At 42.1% G+C, this 15,943-nt stretch overlaps 1 protein-coding gene across 11 annotated transcripts in view; it reads right to left on the reverse strand.

Moving 5' to 3' along the window:
• Nucleotides 1-13,603: 13,603 nt before the first annotated feature.
• Nucleotides 13,604-15,943, reverse strand: part of LOC116661562 — a 173,349-nt gene continuing 171,009 nt past the window's right edge. For all 11 annotated transcript variants that reach the window (XR_004317499.1, XR_004317502.1, XR_004317503.1 and 8 more), the window contains one exon: nucleotides 13,604-15,539. The gene's annotated coding sequence lies outside the window, so the exon portion shown is untranslated. The remainder of the gene's footprint in view (nucleotides 15,540-15,943) is intronic.

Below are 15,943 nucleotides of genomic sequence, written 5' to 3' on the forward strand. Positions count from 1 at the left end.
TAGTTTAATTTCAGCTCCTAATAGACTGATGTGATGACATTGACAAGGATGCGTAAACACCTGCAAGATCATGGGGCAGCACCGGAGACTCTGTAGCAGCAATCACCACACACAAAATTCACTTTTCTCCTTGACAGCCTTATAGAATTACTTGATAAAAAAAAGCCATAGATGTTAAATATCATCATTTTGAGAAAGCAGTTCTTTTGAAATCTTATATACTAATGTAACTGAATTGGATAAAGAAATGCTAAATGTGTAATAAAGTATCCAAAGAGGTAATGATTACTGAAAACACCACAAATTTAAGAGGACCACAGCATAATGTGCACATATATTTTAATGATCTGGAAGAATCAGCTCAGCAGTGTATTCAAGACATCTAGAGATGATGTCAAAAGGGGGTGTCCTTGGATAGCATTTTGTGAATGTTAGAGTGAAGTCAGGGTCCAGCACACAAGTTTAGTTTAAAAGCAAAAGGTGAAACAGACTTCTTCTCAAAAAGCTGTTGTGTCTGGGGAGAAATCATCGAATCCATGGGTCAAGGAAAGGAAAAAAAACCTAGTGACCAAGTGACTATTTCAGGACCTGGTAGCAAAATGACAGTTGACAATTGTGTAAATTAGATATGATCTTGATGTCCAACTGACCCAGAGATTTTTAGTCCATGTGCCAAAAATATATCAAGGAATAAATAGTGATCTATGTGTTGTCAGCTCTGTTGTCCCCACTTCAAGCCTGCATTGTGATTGGGAAACTAAGAACTTCTACTGCAGGGAGGGGGTTTTCAAAAAAGGAGTGTCCCCCAACTGAGAAAATAAAGAAAAAGTAGACATACACTGTAGAGACACAGGGAAATCTATTGAGCCAGATGACACTTGCTTTACTGTCAATTATTAGGAGCCGCAGCTTTTTGATGAGTTGGGTACCATGTTGCTGCCTTTCTCAAGGTATTGCCCATGGCTTTTGAGAAGGGATGACGTGGGGCCAAGGAATTAGCCTCCGAATGTCCTTTGCCATGGATGTTGTCTCCATTGTCCACTTTTAAGTTTTAGCTTAGACAAGTTGCCGTGTCTTGCCAAGTGAGCTACAGACAGTAAGTGCATCCTGAAGCACATGGCTCTTTCCTCCTCACTGCAGCAGAGAACCTCGGCATTGGAGCATCCTGAGATGTCATCGGTGGTCATTTTTCATGTTAGGAATCAGTAAGGATGCTATGTCCACATGGATGAGGAGGGTAAGGTTTCAGTCTCTAAAGTGGTAAAGAGTCTCACATCAACAAATGCGGGTCTGTTCTGGACCAAGAAGAAACAAGTGTTTGAAAAATAATAGCTTGAAAGGTCAGTGGGACATGCCAGGCATCTTCTTCATGTCTTCAAGTTTGGGTATCAAACATGGGTTTCCTATCCTGAGTGATACTGACAATTTGTCATGCTCTGTGCCTCATGTATACTGAAGGCTTTCCTAGATAAAATATCTAGAAATGGTATCATCCTTGATATCAGTTAAACAGGTGGAGATGTAGGAATTAAAATTAGTCCCTAATGTGCATTGATTTTTTTTAAAGACATCAATTTTATAGAAATTTTGAAGAATTAAAGTGACAGAAAATTGCAAAGCACCTTCTCCTTCTGGTAGAAAAGGGTTCTGTTTTCCTTTTTTGATGAATGTAATATAGAATCAGTACTAATATTGTTTGTATTGTACTTAGTGTTTACAGAGTGATTCACAGATATTCTCCTATTTCATCTGTGCAATGACCTCTGGAAAAGATTTCCTAGTTATGCTTTTTAATGTCTATTTCTTAACTCTGTCTAAAAGCAGATTGACTGAGCTCCATTTCCTCAATTTAGAAGGCTGGACTGATTAATTGTGTCAGAACATTCCAGGAGGCAGAGGAAAGGGAGAGACAGGGGTTCTACACAATGGAAGCTGCTCCTGAAATGATTTGACCAGCAGTCTTATCCATTTTTCCCAAGGCTGGAAACAAAACACAACCCAAGACAAGGAAAACAGGGAGCCCATGTGACTCCAGCCTTGGCACGTAGAATCACAGCTGTCCTCCTGTGCCTTGGAGAGAAGGATGCTTTGGGTGTCTGTTCTACAAACTCTGTTTTGCTTTTTCTCCACAGTGTCTTGTTCTACTGGCATATGCTGAAACTTGATTTACATTTCATAGCATTAAAACAAAAATCAAGATCGCTTTAACATTTGTTAACTATTTGGTTAATAGTTTTTGGTGAAACTTTAACTTTATTACTAGGACTTACCATGGCAATGTACAACACCTAGTTCCCCAGATAACAGCAGTGGCTTAAACATGCTAAAATTGTATTTCCCTCTTACATAAAGAAGTCAAGCAATCAGTACCCCAGGGCTGGTTTGCATGATGGCCCCAGGGTCAGAGAGCCAGATGCCTGTTATCTTCAGCCCATCAACCTGATGGCCCAAAGTGGCTGCCTGAGGGTCAACCATCAGGTCCACATTCGAGGCAGCAGAGAGGAGGGAAGAAATGTGCTTCAGTTCCCTTTTGGGATGGTTCTGTGAAATCCCAGGTAGCTTTCCTGCTTTTATATTGCTTTAGACAGAGGGCTGAGAGACAGCTTTCTATGAGGTAAGCTCAGCTCAAGACCAGCCATATCCCTCGAGGGGAGGGGAGGGAGAGGGCGGGAGGCTCCGCTCATCCTGCACGTGGTGTAAGGCAACACGATGAGCCGCCGGGGGCCTCTGCAGTCCGTCCATTGCTTCGGGCTGCACTGAGCGGTTGGTAACGGTTGAGATTTTCACGTAGAGGTGCATGTATGCTGGAACAATTGCTCGGTTCATTTAAACTAGTGGCTACCAGAGCACGTTGGAGAACACATTTGTTCTCACCTTCTAGCCAGTGACCCTCCAGCCAGGTTTCTGTCCTGCTGTTCATTTCCACTTTATTTTCCAAGACTTCCGGAGGAAATGTAAGCAGCCTGATGCTCAAATGCTTTTCTGTGTGATTTCCCCCCTTGTTCTTTGAAGGAACAACAAATTGCCTAGAGAAGAGTGGACGAAATTCCAACCCTCCATTTCTTTAAAGGTCTGAGATTTGGTGTTAGGAAATAGAAGAAAATTCCAGAAACACCCTTAAGAAACTTATTATTTCTTTCAAATGTGATTTGGAACAGCAAAGGACAATATATTTTATATCACAACTTTTAAGACAACTGAATTGGAAGTAAGTTCACATAGTGAAACTTCCAACAAGCCTTTATATTTCTCCTGGAAATTCCTTGGTTCTTGGTGTAAATTTTTAATAATTAATATCAGCTTTCTATTCTTTCTCTTCCTGTAGCTGTTAATGTGAAAATAGCTCGCTGTGTCACTGAGTCTCCTGGTCAGCCTTCTAGTTAAACAGCTTGTGTGCGTTTCGGTGGCAGGTGTGCCAAATAGTAGTTTTCAGGCGCTTGGGGGATGCCCATCACACCAGCAATGTGGGAGCCTATTTCTCACCCACGACCAGGTGAGACCCTCCTTTCCTCTGCTGCCTCGCCCAGCCCCCCGCATTCTGGTTCTTTCTCACCACCCATTTTCATCAGGTTCAGCCCTGCACCAGCAGAGCAAGTCTTGGTTTCTCAAAGACCAGGGTCTTAGTTCTAGGCTTTCTGTTAAAGGGCAGTGTATAAAATCAGGCAAATTTATGTGTCTTCTGAGGCCTCGGGATCTCTGCAATTAAAACAAGAACTTGAGTTACAATACTATTCTTTTCCACTTTTGAATTTATATAGCTCCACATAATAGCTTTTTTTTTTAAATTAGCTGAACATTTTTCTAGAATATGTTTTCCTAAGATTCACAAATATCTGTCCATTTATATTTCAAGATGCTATATTTAAGAAATGGAATAATTATTTACTTTTAAAAAGGAATTTAAGTCAAGAAATATTTGATACTGAATGTTTACTATGAGTTCAAGTATGTAAGCTTAATTTTTGTGGTACTGTTGATAAACCACACAACGTGAGAGTTGTGGGTTAAGTTTTATCTGGGGCAAAATGAGGACCAGAGCCCAGGAGACAGCATCTCAGTGAGCTCGGAGGAACTGCTCTGAAGAGGAGGGGGAGCTCAGCACTATATGAGATTTCAGTGAAGGGGGATGTGCGGTCCAGTATACATTTAGGCAGAGGCTGCTGCTAGTCAAGGAGCAGGTGTCTCTGTTAATGATTTTAGTGCTTTTCTAGATAGGAGGAGATGCAAGAATTTGGGCTCATAAAACTTCCTGAAAATGTCTAACTATCTGAAGGCTTTTCTGCCCATTTTCCCAGAGCGCAGAGCGCCCCATTCCTGATCTCCACCCTGAGCTACTTTCAGAGGGTGTTGAAGGTCAACAGCTACAGTGGCTCATGACTTAATTAAATCAGAGGCAGATGACAAGTGCCAATTTTTAGTTGACAATATGTATATATTGTAGGAAAAAATGTTACTTTCCATCCCTACCCCTGTTTTAGTTTTAGTTAGAGATCAACTGATAACTGTCAGCTGACTTAGGTCAGACGAGGGGATTAAGGAGACGTCTCGTGAGCCGGCCAGTGCTCTATGTCAGCCTCCTTGATCACATTCAATTTTCTTCCTGTTCAAACAGCATGCATCTGATTTTATGAAGTTTGGAGCCTGTCCTGAGCACATGGGTTCTGGCGATGGCCCTGTTCCTGTGGTTTTTGTTTATTCTGTGAATTATGGTGTGAATCTTTATGTGCCCAAGCTTCATCATAATTTCAAACTTTAAGGATTTAAATATGGGAGATGGATGCCAAGTTCTGGGAATAGATTTTCAGGATAACAGCCAGGATTGGTAAAAAGTAGGGAGAATGGATACAGCCTTTAAAAAAGAAAAGTTATTTTACAATTTCTGGCAGATAAATTAAAGTCCTTGTTGGGATTCTATCAGGAATGTTTAATTGGGAGACCTACCTCCCATTTTCATGAAATAAAATAATTTTATTATTTGTTTTGTGCCTACTGTCTAACAAATAAGTATCCCCTTTGCATATAGTTTTATCGTTTAATCTCTACAGATTCCTTGGAGAACACACGTGTCACAGGTGAGGGAACCAAGATCATCCAGGGTAAGTGGCTGGAAGGCAGATGGGTTGGAGGGCTTACCCTCCTTCAGGCTGAGACAGAGACACCAAGGTTTATTGACAAGCGTGTAGCTGAAGTGGTTTATTTAATACTTTGCTTCCTTGATGAATTGGATCTCTTGAAATTGTTTATGTCTGGCTTATCTTCCCCTCTCTCTTCTGCCTCAGGACTTCTCCTCGTAAGTAGTATGAAGTCAGCCTGAACTGATTCAGGAAAATCAGAAAATAAAAAATTAGCTCACACAAATGTCTGATTAGTGCTTATAATTCAGTACTTCCTAAAAATCTTAGAAACGCAAGGAAGGTGTGTTACCTCGGAGACTGAGTGCATTTGAAGAGTGAGAAATGTAAGTGTGATCTGGTAAAGGCACAGGCTCTATAGACAGAGATCCGGGTTTGGATCCTGGCTCCACCAAGTACTGAAAACATGGCCACTCAGAGCCTCAGTTTCTTCATGTGTTAAATGGGCTAATGGAGCTCAACTCCAAGCGGTCAGGTCAAAATGAGATGGTACAAGTTATCTAAGGCAGAATGCTTGGCAAAGTGCTAGTTGCTCTTGCTGCTTTATAATGTCTTCTTAGGTAATTCCATTGTCCATTGCCTTGAGAATACCTCCTCATTTGATTTAAGAAAAATATCATGCCTTAAGATTTTTAAAAATAAGGAATGAAGATTTACTGATTAATGCTGGGTGTGTTTTTATAGGCCATTTATTAAAAAAAAGAAGTAAGGGTTCTCTAAATAGAATTTATTCAGTGTGACTAGTATATGATTTAGTTAAAAATGATTTTCCTTTAAATTCTTTTCAGAAATTTTCTGTGATATTTTTATTGAATAGTAGTTGAAGTTTTCTGAGGAGGTGTTCCATTTTGAAAAGTTTATTCTAGTAACAATTGATACAATAAATAAATGATTCCTATCCCTGGACAGCGGAAAGCCCTGGTTGTTTTTTTTTTTTTTAATATATGTAATTTTGGGAGTAAGTTCTATGACATTTTATTGGGTAGAAGTATTTCCCATTTCCATTTTACAGGGGGAGAAGATGAGTCTTATGATACTCATTATACAAGAGCAGCAGAAGCTGATTAATTTGGGCAGAGGAGGAAAAGGGTGTGGAGAAAAAAATCCTTGACTCTCAAACTGGACACATTCTGCGGTGCTGTGCAGCTGAAACGTTTTGATTTTGCTTCTGGGTTGTCCTAGGGTTCAGCGCATGTGACTGGAAAGTTCTCTCAGGCAAAGATGCTAATTTCACAAGGTTGTCATTCTAAATGCTCTTAAGAGGATTAAACAAAGTCCACAGCAAATAAATGAACATGTTTGGAAGGTTTTCCACCCTCATGTAATTTCCAGAAAACAGACATGATTCACTTGCTAAACCAAACACACAGGTATAATAATGAGCCTGGCTTACATGACTGGACAGCACGGAGGGAGCCTCATCTATTGGTGTGGGTTCCACTGCAGGAAGCGCACCTGAAATTTTAATTAGAATTTATTTCCAGCGAGTGCTGCTTCCGCGTTTTTCTCCCCAAAGGAAGCGCCCTCCTTGCCTGGCCGTTAGTGTGCAGAGCCCCGCGGCTCACACACTCCCCTGCTCATCATAAGGATGATGGAGCCAGTTTGCTTAGAAACACTTAGCTACACGCGCAGCAGGGATCATCAGTCTCTTCTGTGTGTTCACCTCCACGTGCAGGGGAGAAAATCGAGTTTTGCTGCCGACAAACGCTAATTGACCACCAGTTGTTTCAGAGGGACTGTGATGTTGAAAACTGGAGTCCCTTTCATTTTTATATGTTGGATGCTGAGAAATTGCACGGCGACACCCCCACTGTAAGTACACCCACCAGGGAGGGGGTCTGAGTTTGGATCTGCGTGTTTTAGTATTCAGATCCTGGCACTGGTCAGCTTCCAGTGTTCTCGCTGGGTTTGGGAAGCTGTTTCTGTAGCGATTTCTTTGGTTTCCAATAAATTTGCGCAGCCGTCTCCTTCAGTCGAGTTCTGATGAGTTCAGTTGGGAGGGGTATGTGAAATTGGGGCGGCAGAAATGTGCAATGAAAACTAGCCACCATCTGGTTACCTCTCATTTTTTATGGGCCAAAAATGCTTGTCTTGTTTTCTTTTCTCCTCCATCCACCCCTTCAAGTCAGGGAGTCATCTTCAAGAATTTCTTCCTAAAATGTAAAGTAATGATGAAGGCAGCGTGTTTCTGTGGTTGATTTCATTTGACTTGGGTTAATTTTTAAAGATTATCTGGTGAGGTTCTTATGAGCTCTTAAAAGCTGGAAGAGCAGCAATACCAAGGAAAAAAAGTCAGAGATACGAGTCAGCGGCCCCTGTGTGGTCTGGGGGACGAGGGCAGGAGGTGGGGCAGAGGCAGCACCGTGGCCTCCCCTGCAGCCCTGAGGGCAACGTGCGCATGTGAAGCCAGCGTCTCTTGTCGCCATGTGTTCTTCCAGGACTCCCACTAAAGGAACGCGTGGAGATTTGGGGAGGCCTTACCTTTTACCCTCTTCTCAAACATCTTTAATGCTGACTGTATTTATTCAAGATGACACAGAGATCACCTGCAGAGCGTGCGGGAGCGGTGCTTGCTTCCTGTCTTGCCTGCCCCAGGCTCACTCTTCAGACACCTGATTCTTACAGGCACTGCAGTGCCCGTGGGGGAAGCTTTGTTCCTGGGGGTCTCTGCTCCTGTGGGGGGAGCCCTGCTCCTCAGGGAGCTGGACACGGGAGGCTCACATTGGAGCCGGTCGCAACAGTGCTGGTCCCACTTCACGTGATGAGCCCTTTGTGTAAGGAGTAGAGGTGGGACCCAGAGTCTTCCTGTGTCTACGGATTTCTCCAGTAAAGCCAACTTGCAGGAAAGAAAGAAAATGCCTACTGTTCCATGACTGTGTCCTAAGGGTTTAAACTCACTGGGGAGCACACGTGAGATCTCATTCAGTAAATACTCTGGGGTCTTGACTCTGACTTGTCATGAATTTGGCATTCTCATAATGTTATTTTTCTTAAAATATGTCTAAGCAATCATCTTTGTGTGATGGTTATGTATGCGTAAGGGTCCTGAAGAAACTGTTGTGGATGGAAGTGTGGGCATCAGTGGTACCAGAAGGGCTGATGGTCCTGGGGGCTGCCCGAGCTCCACACCATTTGTTACCAGCAGTCTTTCAGATTGCATCTTATTCCAGAGCTCACCGGGGCTCCCATCTCTTACTATGTATCTTGAGAGAATATTTGTTCAGAGGGGAGGGGACGGGGTGCTTCCAAGTCTGGGTTCTGGGGTTCCCTGTCTAAAGGTGGCACTAGCACAAATCCTTTATTCATGGAGTAATGAAGCCCTCCAGTCTCGTGGCTAATTGGGCCTCCCTGTCCTTCATGTGAGGAGCCAGAGGGCTTGGGTAAGGCCCCCAAACCTGTTTTTGGTGAGCTTTCAGCCCTATCACACCACCTGGGTTGTCCCGTTTCAGTCACATGACTTTGATTTTTGCAGGTAGGTGTGAATCCTGGACAGTGCCTGGGACTTCCAGGTTTCCCCTACAGTAGGGACACTGAAGAAAGTACACCCTGTAAGGTGTTTGGGGGCCTTGAGGACAAGTAGGGACTCACAGACAGATATCTTTATGGTTGGCGATCAGGCCCGAGTCTTGGAAGAACAGAGATTCCATTACTGTTGTAACAGTGAACTTGAGGGAATAATTCGGGAAGCTCTGATGGAACTGAGATTAAAAATATTATATGGTTTTTATTGTTAGCAGTTGTGGTTTTTAACCCTTAGACCCAATCCCCCCTTTTTATAATAAAAATTTTGTAACCATTCTTTTTTGGTGCCCAGAAGTGAACATCATAGAATATGTAACCTAACTATAAATATGATAAAAAAAATAGACAGGTAGATGGAAAGATGTGGTACCTAAATTCTTATATTATGGGGTATTTTATATTCTATGCTAATTAGTGACCTCTCAGGACAAAAGGCACATACAAAGGAAGTCACTTATAATAAACTATTTTTCCAAGCCTTACCTAACTGGAAAACAAGTGGCTTCAGAAAGTTAGAGGACCTCCCAGGTCCCCGGGGAAATCTCCTTGTCAGAGTTACACTTGCTGATGGTGTCCTGTGCCAAGTGCAAGCAGATGCGGTTCAGAAGCTGCCCGGGGGCTGACTCCGGGGATTCCTTCTCCGTCGCAGCTGTGAGGGAGCCTTGCCTTTCCTGACCACAACCACAGAGGCGATTTTGAATCTCTGAAAACTGCCATACCAGTGTATATCACAACCCCCACAAGATATGTTGAATAAAGTAGAAAACTTTAAGCGCCTCCTTTAGGATAGAAATAGGGTATAAAATAAATCATGAATTAAAAAATTCTAGTGCCCGAATAAGTGCTACATTACACTGGCTGCATCATAAGGTTAGACAACTTCATTACCGCTTTTCATACCACATCTTGTAGTTAGATTTTATTTATCTTTGTTTTCCTAAAGAAAAAAAAATCATTTGATGAGTTCTTGTGTCAAAGGTGACGAGCAGAGAGCAAGTGTAAAACCGGGAATCGTGATGCTGGTCAGTCTCAGACCAGCTCCGTCACTGCACAGATCATCTTTACTCATTTTACTGCACTTTTTGGAATCACCTTCTCACTTGGAAAAACCCCTGTGTCAGTTGGATTTGTTAGTAAAACAATTCTTTTTCTTACCTAGAACATCAGTGATGTTTTCAAGATGATAAAAAAAAATTTGCCCATGGCATTTAAACAGTTGCTTGTTCTCGTAATTCATGGCTCACGGTCTCGTATTTGTCACAATTGGAGAACTGTGTTTTCTTTGTGCAAATTCTCATTGCTTTGGTGACGCAGGGACACGTGTCCTTACTGGATGGAGTATGATAGTAGTTGTTTGCATTCTCTCCCTAAATCTGGAGTCCTGTGTTATGTTTCCTGTTAACTTAAAAAATAGGAATATTGTTATTTACCTAAATAGCTAACCTCACACCAGTGATGCATATCAAATTGGTTCAACTAGGAATTCCAATATTAAATGAGACAGTAATTTCACAACCCACTGTTCCAAAATTTTGGATTGGTGGTTCAATTATACCAGGGACATTAGCTGTTTTAATTGAATCAATCATTGCTTTCTTCAATAAAAGTTTCCATTCCATCTGCTCTGTTGGTTTATTGTTCTTCAGTGTTTCATTTGCTTTCTTTCCCCAAAATATATGATTCTTGCTTTTGTCATTGAAAATCATTGCTTGTTTTGCTACCTCATGCTGGAGAGGAAGCCTTGTGATTGTTTTATAGTCACTGGTTTCATGGTTGTATGAATGCTTAATGCCACCTTGCAGGGGTGTGTAGACCTAAAGAAGTGTGTACATAAAAGGCTTAGTCTACACTGAGTGCAGGGTTAGTGTTAGCAGCTCACGTCATAAGTATCATAATTAATCCATTACAATCATCCTCTATTAATCAGTGTTATCCTTCTAACGTCTCCAGGAGAGGAAATGTAGTATTCTAAATGCAAATCTTTCCCAAACTTTTAGTGAATTCAACACCTTTAAACTTTGCTGTCAATAGGACTGTGTGCCTGGGATCCCTACTTCTGCTCCTCCTGACCCAGGACTCGGTCTCCACGACTGATGATCCACAAGACACTGGATTCTTGATCCCATGGCTCTGTGCGTTCTGGGACATCTGGGGACTTCAGCACTGTTTTAGGTGCTTTGGGTCCCAGCTCTTCATAGCATTGCTGAGATGGGATCTGTGTGTTCACCCTCATTCTTGAGTGTACGGTGCATTTTTTCTAGAACCAACACACGCCACCGTGGCAGCACTGCTTTGACCACGAGCTGGGGCAGCGAGTGCTTGTCAATTCTTGGGTTTAAAATTTTCTGTTCTAATTTCTAAACTGGGGTATATTGACAGATACACTCCATGTAAACAGAAGCTCTGTGGGGTTTTCAGCAACTTCTAAGAGCATAAATATTCCTCAAGCAGCTAATCTTCCTCCCAACAAGTGAGAAGCAATCCGGCAAGCCCTGGGTGCCTGTGGCGGCCAAGCTGTGCAGCCCAGGCTTCTCACTGAGGAGCAAGGAGAAAATCTTAAAAGCCCACTTCCATGTTGTCTTTAACAGAATCTCAGAACTGAACGTTTTAATATCTAAAGAGGGGTGACTTTTTTAAATAAATTTTTTCTTTTTCTTTTTCAGTTTTATTAGGTATAATTATTACAGTTCAACTCCACATATACATATTGCATATAAATACATGTATAGTGTATACTGCATTTTTTTAGTTTACATATATGTACTACTTATCGTTTCTAAGAACAGATTAGAGCTTTAGATTTTTAAACTTACAGTTACCAGAGGAATAAAGACAACTACAAAAGAATAATAAACAGAATATGGTAATCCAATCACAAAGGACTGTCAGATGTGCTTACACATATTCAAGAAATCAAAATAATAATTGGTTCATTTGTGGTCTTATTATTATTGCTATTAATTTTAGAGTCCTCATAAATGAAGTCATATGGCATTTTTCTTTCTCTTTCCACCCCACTTCACTTAGAATGACAGTCTTCAGGTCCATCCATGTTGCTGCAAATGGCATCTTTTATGGCTAAGTAGTATTCCATTGTATATATGTATCACATCGTCTTTATCCAGTCATCTGCTGATGGACATTTGTGTTATTTCCATGTTCCTTGTTCTATGTCCCTTCTGGCAACAATTACTGATTTTAAATATTTTCCACCTTAAAATACTTCCTGAAGGAGATGTGGTAACAGGAATCAAAAACAGTTACAGCACAGGGTTGTGTATGATGGGCCCTGGGGGCTTGGTAGAAAGGTTGGCAGAAAGGATTTCAGATTCTGATCAAGTGATTCCTCCTCTTGTAGCCCTGCTGACCACCTCTCTCATGGCCTGCCCTACAAGTCTGACTAGTCCCTTCTGTGAATCCTACTGTATTGTGCACAAATTTTGTCCAATTGGTGTCATCCAGCAGGTATCTTAGGTGAGGCACCTAAGCTCCTGTGTTGGTTTCTTCCATTAGCCCTTAACTTCCTTGGGAGCCAGGACTGTCTCATTGCCCTAAGTATCCCTAACGCCTAGTGAGATGCCTGATACAGGTGGTACTTAACGAGCACATGGGTCAAATGGAAAAACCTGATCAAAGGAAAGACCCTCATTTTTCAGATATGCCTACTTGCGTACATAGGGTAAAATGACATGTCTTCTGGGATTTGCTGTCAAATACTTCAACAAAGGACAAATAAGAGAAAAAAGGTCTGAACAAAGGAAATATGGAAAAGTTTGTGAATTCCTTAATCTGGGTGATGGGCTTATTGTACTACACTTATTGATGTATACTTAAGTTATTTTATAATTTTACTATCATTAGCTGAATAGCAAGTATTAATACGTATTAATTGAAATCCTTAGAACTGACCAAACTTAACCCACACAGAAAACTTAATGTCCTAGTAGTCTGTCTTACAGAAATCTTTTCCCACAAAGACAGGAAAAAATGGAAAGACAGATCCGTGCAGTATTTCCACATTGTCAAAAGACCAAAGGCCAACACAAAAGAAGAGATTGTAAAAAGAGATAAAGAGGCTGAAATCAATGTCCTGAAACCCTAGCTAAGAATTCTAAATGGCCCAACTTAACTAACCTCAGCACTGCCGCATCAGGAATGGGGCAAATAGCACCTAGTGGATTTTTTTTTTAATAAATAAATAATGATCCAGTTCCTACCACAGGCAATTATGATAAGTCTGAGTATAAGTTCTAACACCAAATAGTGTACAAATCATAATCTCTACTTGATTCAAAGTGCTTCTTCTATAAAATTTGAATCTATTTTTCTTAAGACAGATTTGTGGCATATGACCCAGAGATAAAATTTTCTCCTCCCTTGTATTAAAAAAGTTCACCAATGTGAGAGTTTATTACATGAACTATTGCTTTTTGGGAAACCCATGTGCCTTGTCACTGTCTTTCATAAGATTTCCTGTGGAAAATTCAACCCCTCATTTAGGAAAAGGCTGAGCAAAATATCTGATGGAAAACCTTCATACACTTCAACACAAGAAAATGAAAATGACTGTGAGCAGCCCATGAAGCCGGCAGACACACACAGAGCACAGCTGTGTTCCAGCATCGACTTTCTGTAACCAGCAGGGAAAATATTCATTTCAAGAAATAGACATAAACACTTTTCAGGACCTGAGCACACAACTTCCCTTTCAGGGATTAGTGGGCTTTCACTTAATTCTATGAGAAATGTTTAAAACAACAGAACAACAGCTGAGATATGGTTTAAAGTAACTTTTATGTCTTAGTGAAAATAAAGCCAGCTGATAACTGTTATCATTTTTACTTTATTTGATCTCACTCTCTTACTTTACCTCCCCAACCTCCTCCACAAAATGATAGTGAACGTCCTCTCCTGGATCAGAAAGCTAAGTAGAAATTACCAATCACATGGAGGTGTGCTTTGTTGTTTTATTTTTCAAAAGAAACATGTTTCATTCATGTGGTATAGTAATTAAGATCAAGAAACAAACTCTATTCAATAAATGGTAGCCAACACATGTCATCATAGCTGCTCATCATGTTTGGCCCCACGCTACACAATTTTACATGGAAATGTGCCATGTGTTGTCATGGGACACGGTGAGTGGGGACAGGGCCTCTGCTCTCACAGGGCACACAGACTGGTGGGGGAGGCGGTGTTCAATCATTGTCCTTTTTTTATTTCATGTACTTACAATTTATGGGAAATTCTATTTAAAAAGAACAAAATGAGTCAATGAAAGTGAAAAATACAAGGACAGTATTTAGGCTGAGGGAAGACAGGGAACCTCTTTGAAGAGCTGACACTCCACTGAGACCAAAAGGACAACTCCGGTGCTGCAGGTGAAGGGCAGGGGCACACTGATAAAGGGCTGATATCCAGAATATACCAAAATCTCTTTAAACTCAACAAGAAGAATGAATAACCTGATTAAAAATGAGCAAAATGCCTGAACACACACCTCATCCAAGAAGAAATCTAGATGCCAAAGAAGTCTAAGGAAATATGCTCCACAGCATCTGTCATCAAGGGAATGCAGACTGAAACAGCGAGGTACCACTGCACACCTGTCAGAACTGCCAAAACGCAGAACACTGACAGCACCGAATGCTGGTGAGGATGTGGAGCGACAGGAATTCTCATGCATTGCTGGTGGGAATGTAAAATGGCCCAGATGCTTTGGAAGGTGGTCTGGCAATTTTTTACAAAACTAAACGTACTCCTACCATACGATCCGGCAACTGTGCTCCTTGGGGTTTACTCGATGAAATGGAAACTTATGTCCACACACAAATCTGCATACAGATGTTACTAGCAGCTTTATTCATAATCACCAGAACTCAGAAGCAACTAAGCTGTCCTTCAGTAGGTGAATGGATAAACTGTGGTCCAGCCAGAAAATGGACTACTATTTGGTGCTAAAATGAAATGAGTTATCAAGGCGTGGAAAGACATGGAGGAACCTTAAATGCATATTACCAAGTGAAAGAAGCCAATCTGGGAAGGTTCCGCAACTGTCTGATTCCAACTGTATGGTGTTCTGGGAAAGGCAAAACCACAGAGACTAAAAGATCAGTGGCTGTCAGAGGCTAGAGGGGAAGGAGCAATGAATGAGGTGCAGCACGGAGCATTTTTAGGGTCACTAAGACAGACTACTCTGTATGATGCTGTGACGGTGGATACATGTCACTGTACTTCTGTCCCAACCCACAGAGTGCACACCACCAAGTGTAAATCCTAGTGTCAAGTCTGGGCTCTGGGTGACGATGACGTGTCAGTGTAGGTTCACCCATTGTCACAAATGCACGCTCTGGTGCAGGCGTCAATAGTGAGGAGGCTGTGGGGACAAACTGCAGTTCACACACACAATCCGGCCCCAGCCACTGCTGTGAATAAAGCTCTGTGGCTGTGTGGATTGTCCGGCTGCTCTGGGGTCTGAACAGAAGAGCTGAGCAGCTGCACCAGAGATCAGGAGGTTTGCAGTCCCTGAAAGAGTTACTCCCAAGCCCTTGACAGAAAAAGTCTGCAGAGCCCTGTTCTGCACGAATCAGAATTCACCCTGATGAGACAGGACAGCAGGGCCCAAACCAGGCATGGTTAATGGGACTGAAGCAATGTTTTAGTTCCAACAACTTTGCTGAAGTCCTGCAGGTCCAGCGACAGACTGTAGCCAGGAAGCATCTGCAGAAGGAGTCAGTAGCAGGCCTTCCCACCAGGCTCCGGGATGCCGGGGGCCGCGCGCTGCACGGGGGCCACCCGCTTGAAGAAGGCGGACTTGCGGTAGAAGCCGATCAACTCATAGAGCTCGGAGAGGATGCTGCACTGCTGAATTCTCTCCTCGGAACGCTGAAGCACAGGGAGAAAAGGAACAAGCATCTGAACGAAACATGTAAGTGAAAATAGATACGTAAAAATTGTTTTCCCATAAAACAGAGACTCGATGACACAGGAAGGAAGAGGAAGGCTGTCTTTGTGCACTGACGGGACCGGATGCAGAAACGCAGGGAAGCAGCGCTGTGCAGACTCTCCAGACCCCCTCTGGGCCCCACCTCTCCATGTTCAGCCTGTCCTTTTTCTAGAAAGGCCCATATTCCCTGAAACAGAGGAATCTGCTCCCTAAACATGAGACACAGAGAAGGGAAAGAGGAAAAGGAAGGGAAAGTAAAGGAACAACAGTTCATCTAGACCCTAGGGTTTGGGCGGGACTTTCACCAAACACACAACCTCTCAAAGCACAGAGCACACAGTGA

Source organism: Camelus ferus, chromosome 35, assembly GCF_009834535.1.
Source record: "Camelus ferus isolate YT-003-E chromosome 35, BCGSAC_Cfer_1.0, whole genome shotgun sequence".
Taxonomy (NCBI): domain Eukaryota; kingdom Metazoa; phylum Chordata; class Mammalia; order Artiodactyla; family Camelidae; genus Camelus; species Camelus ferus.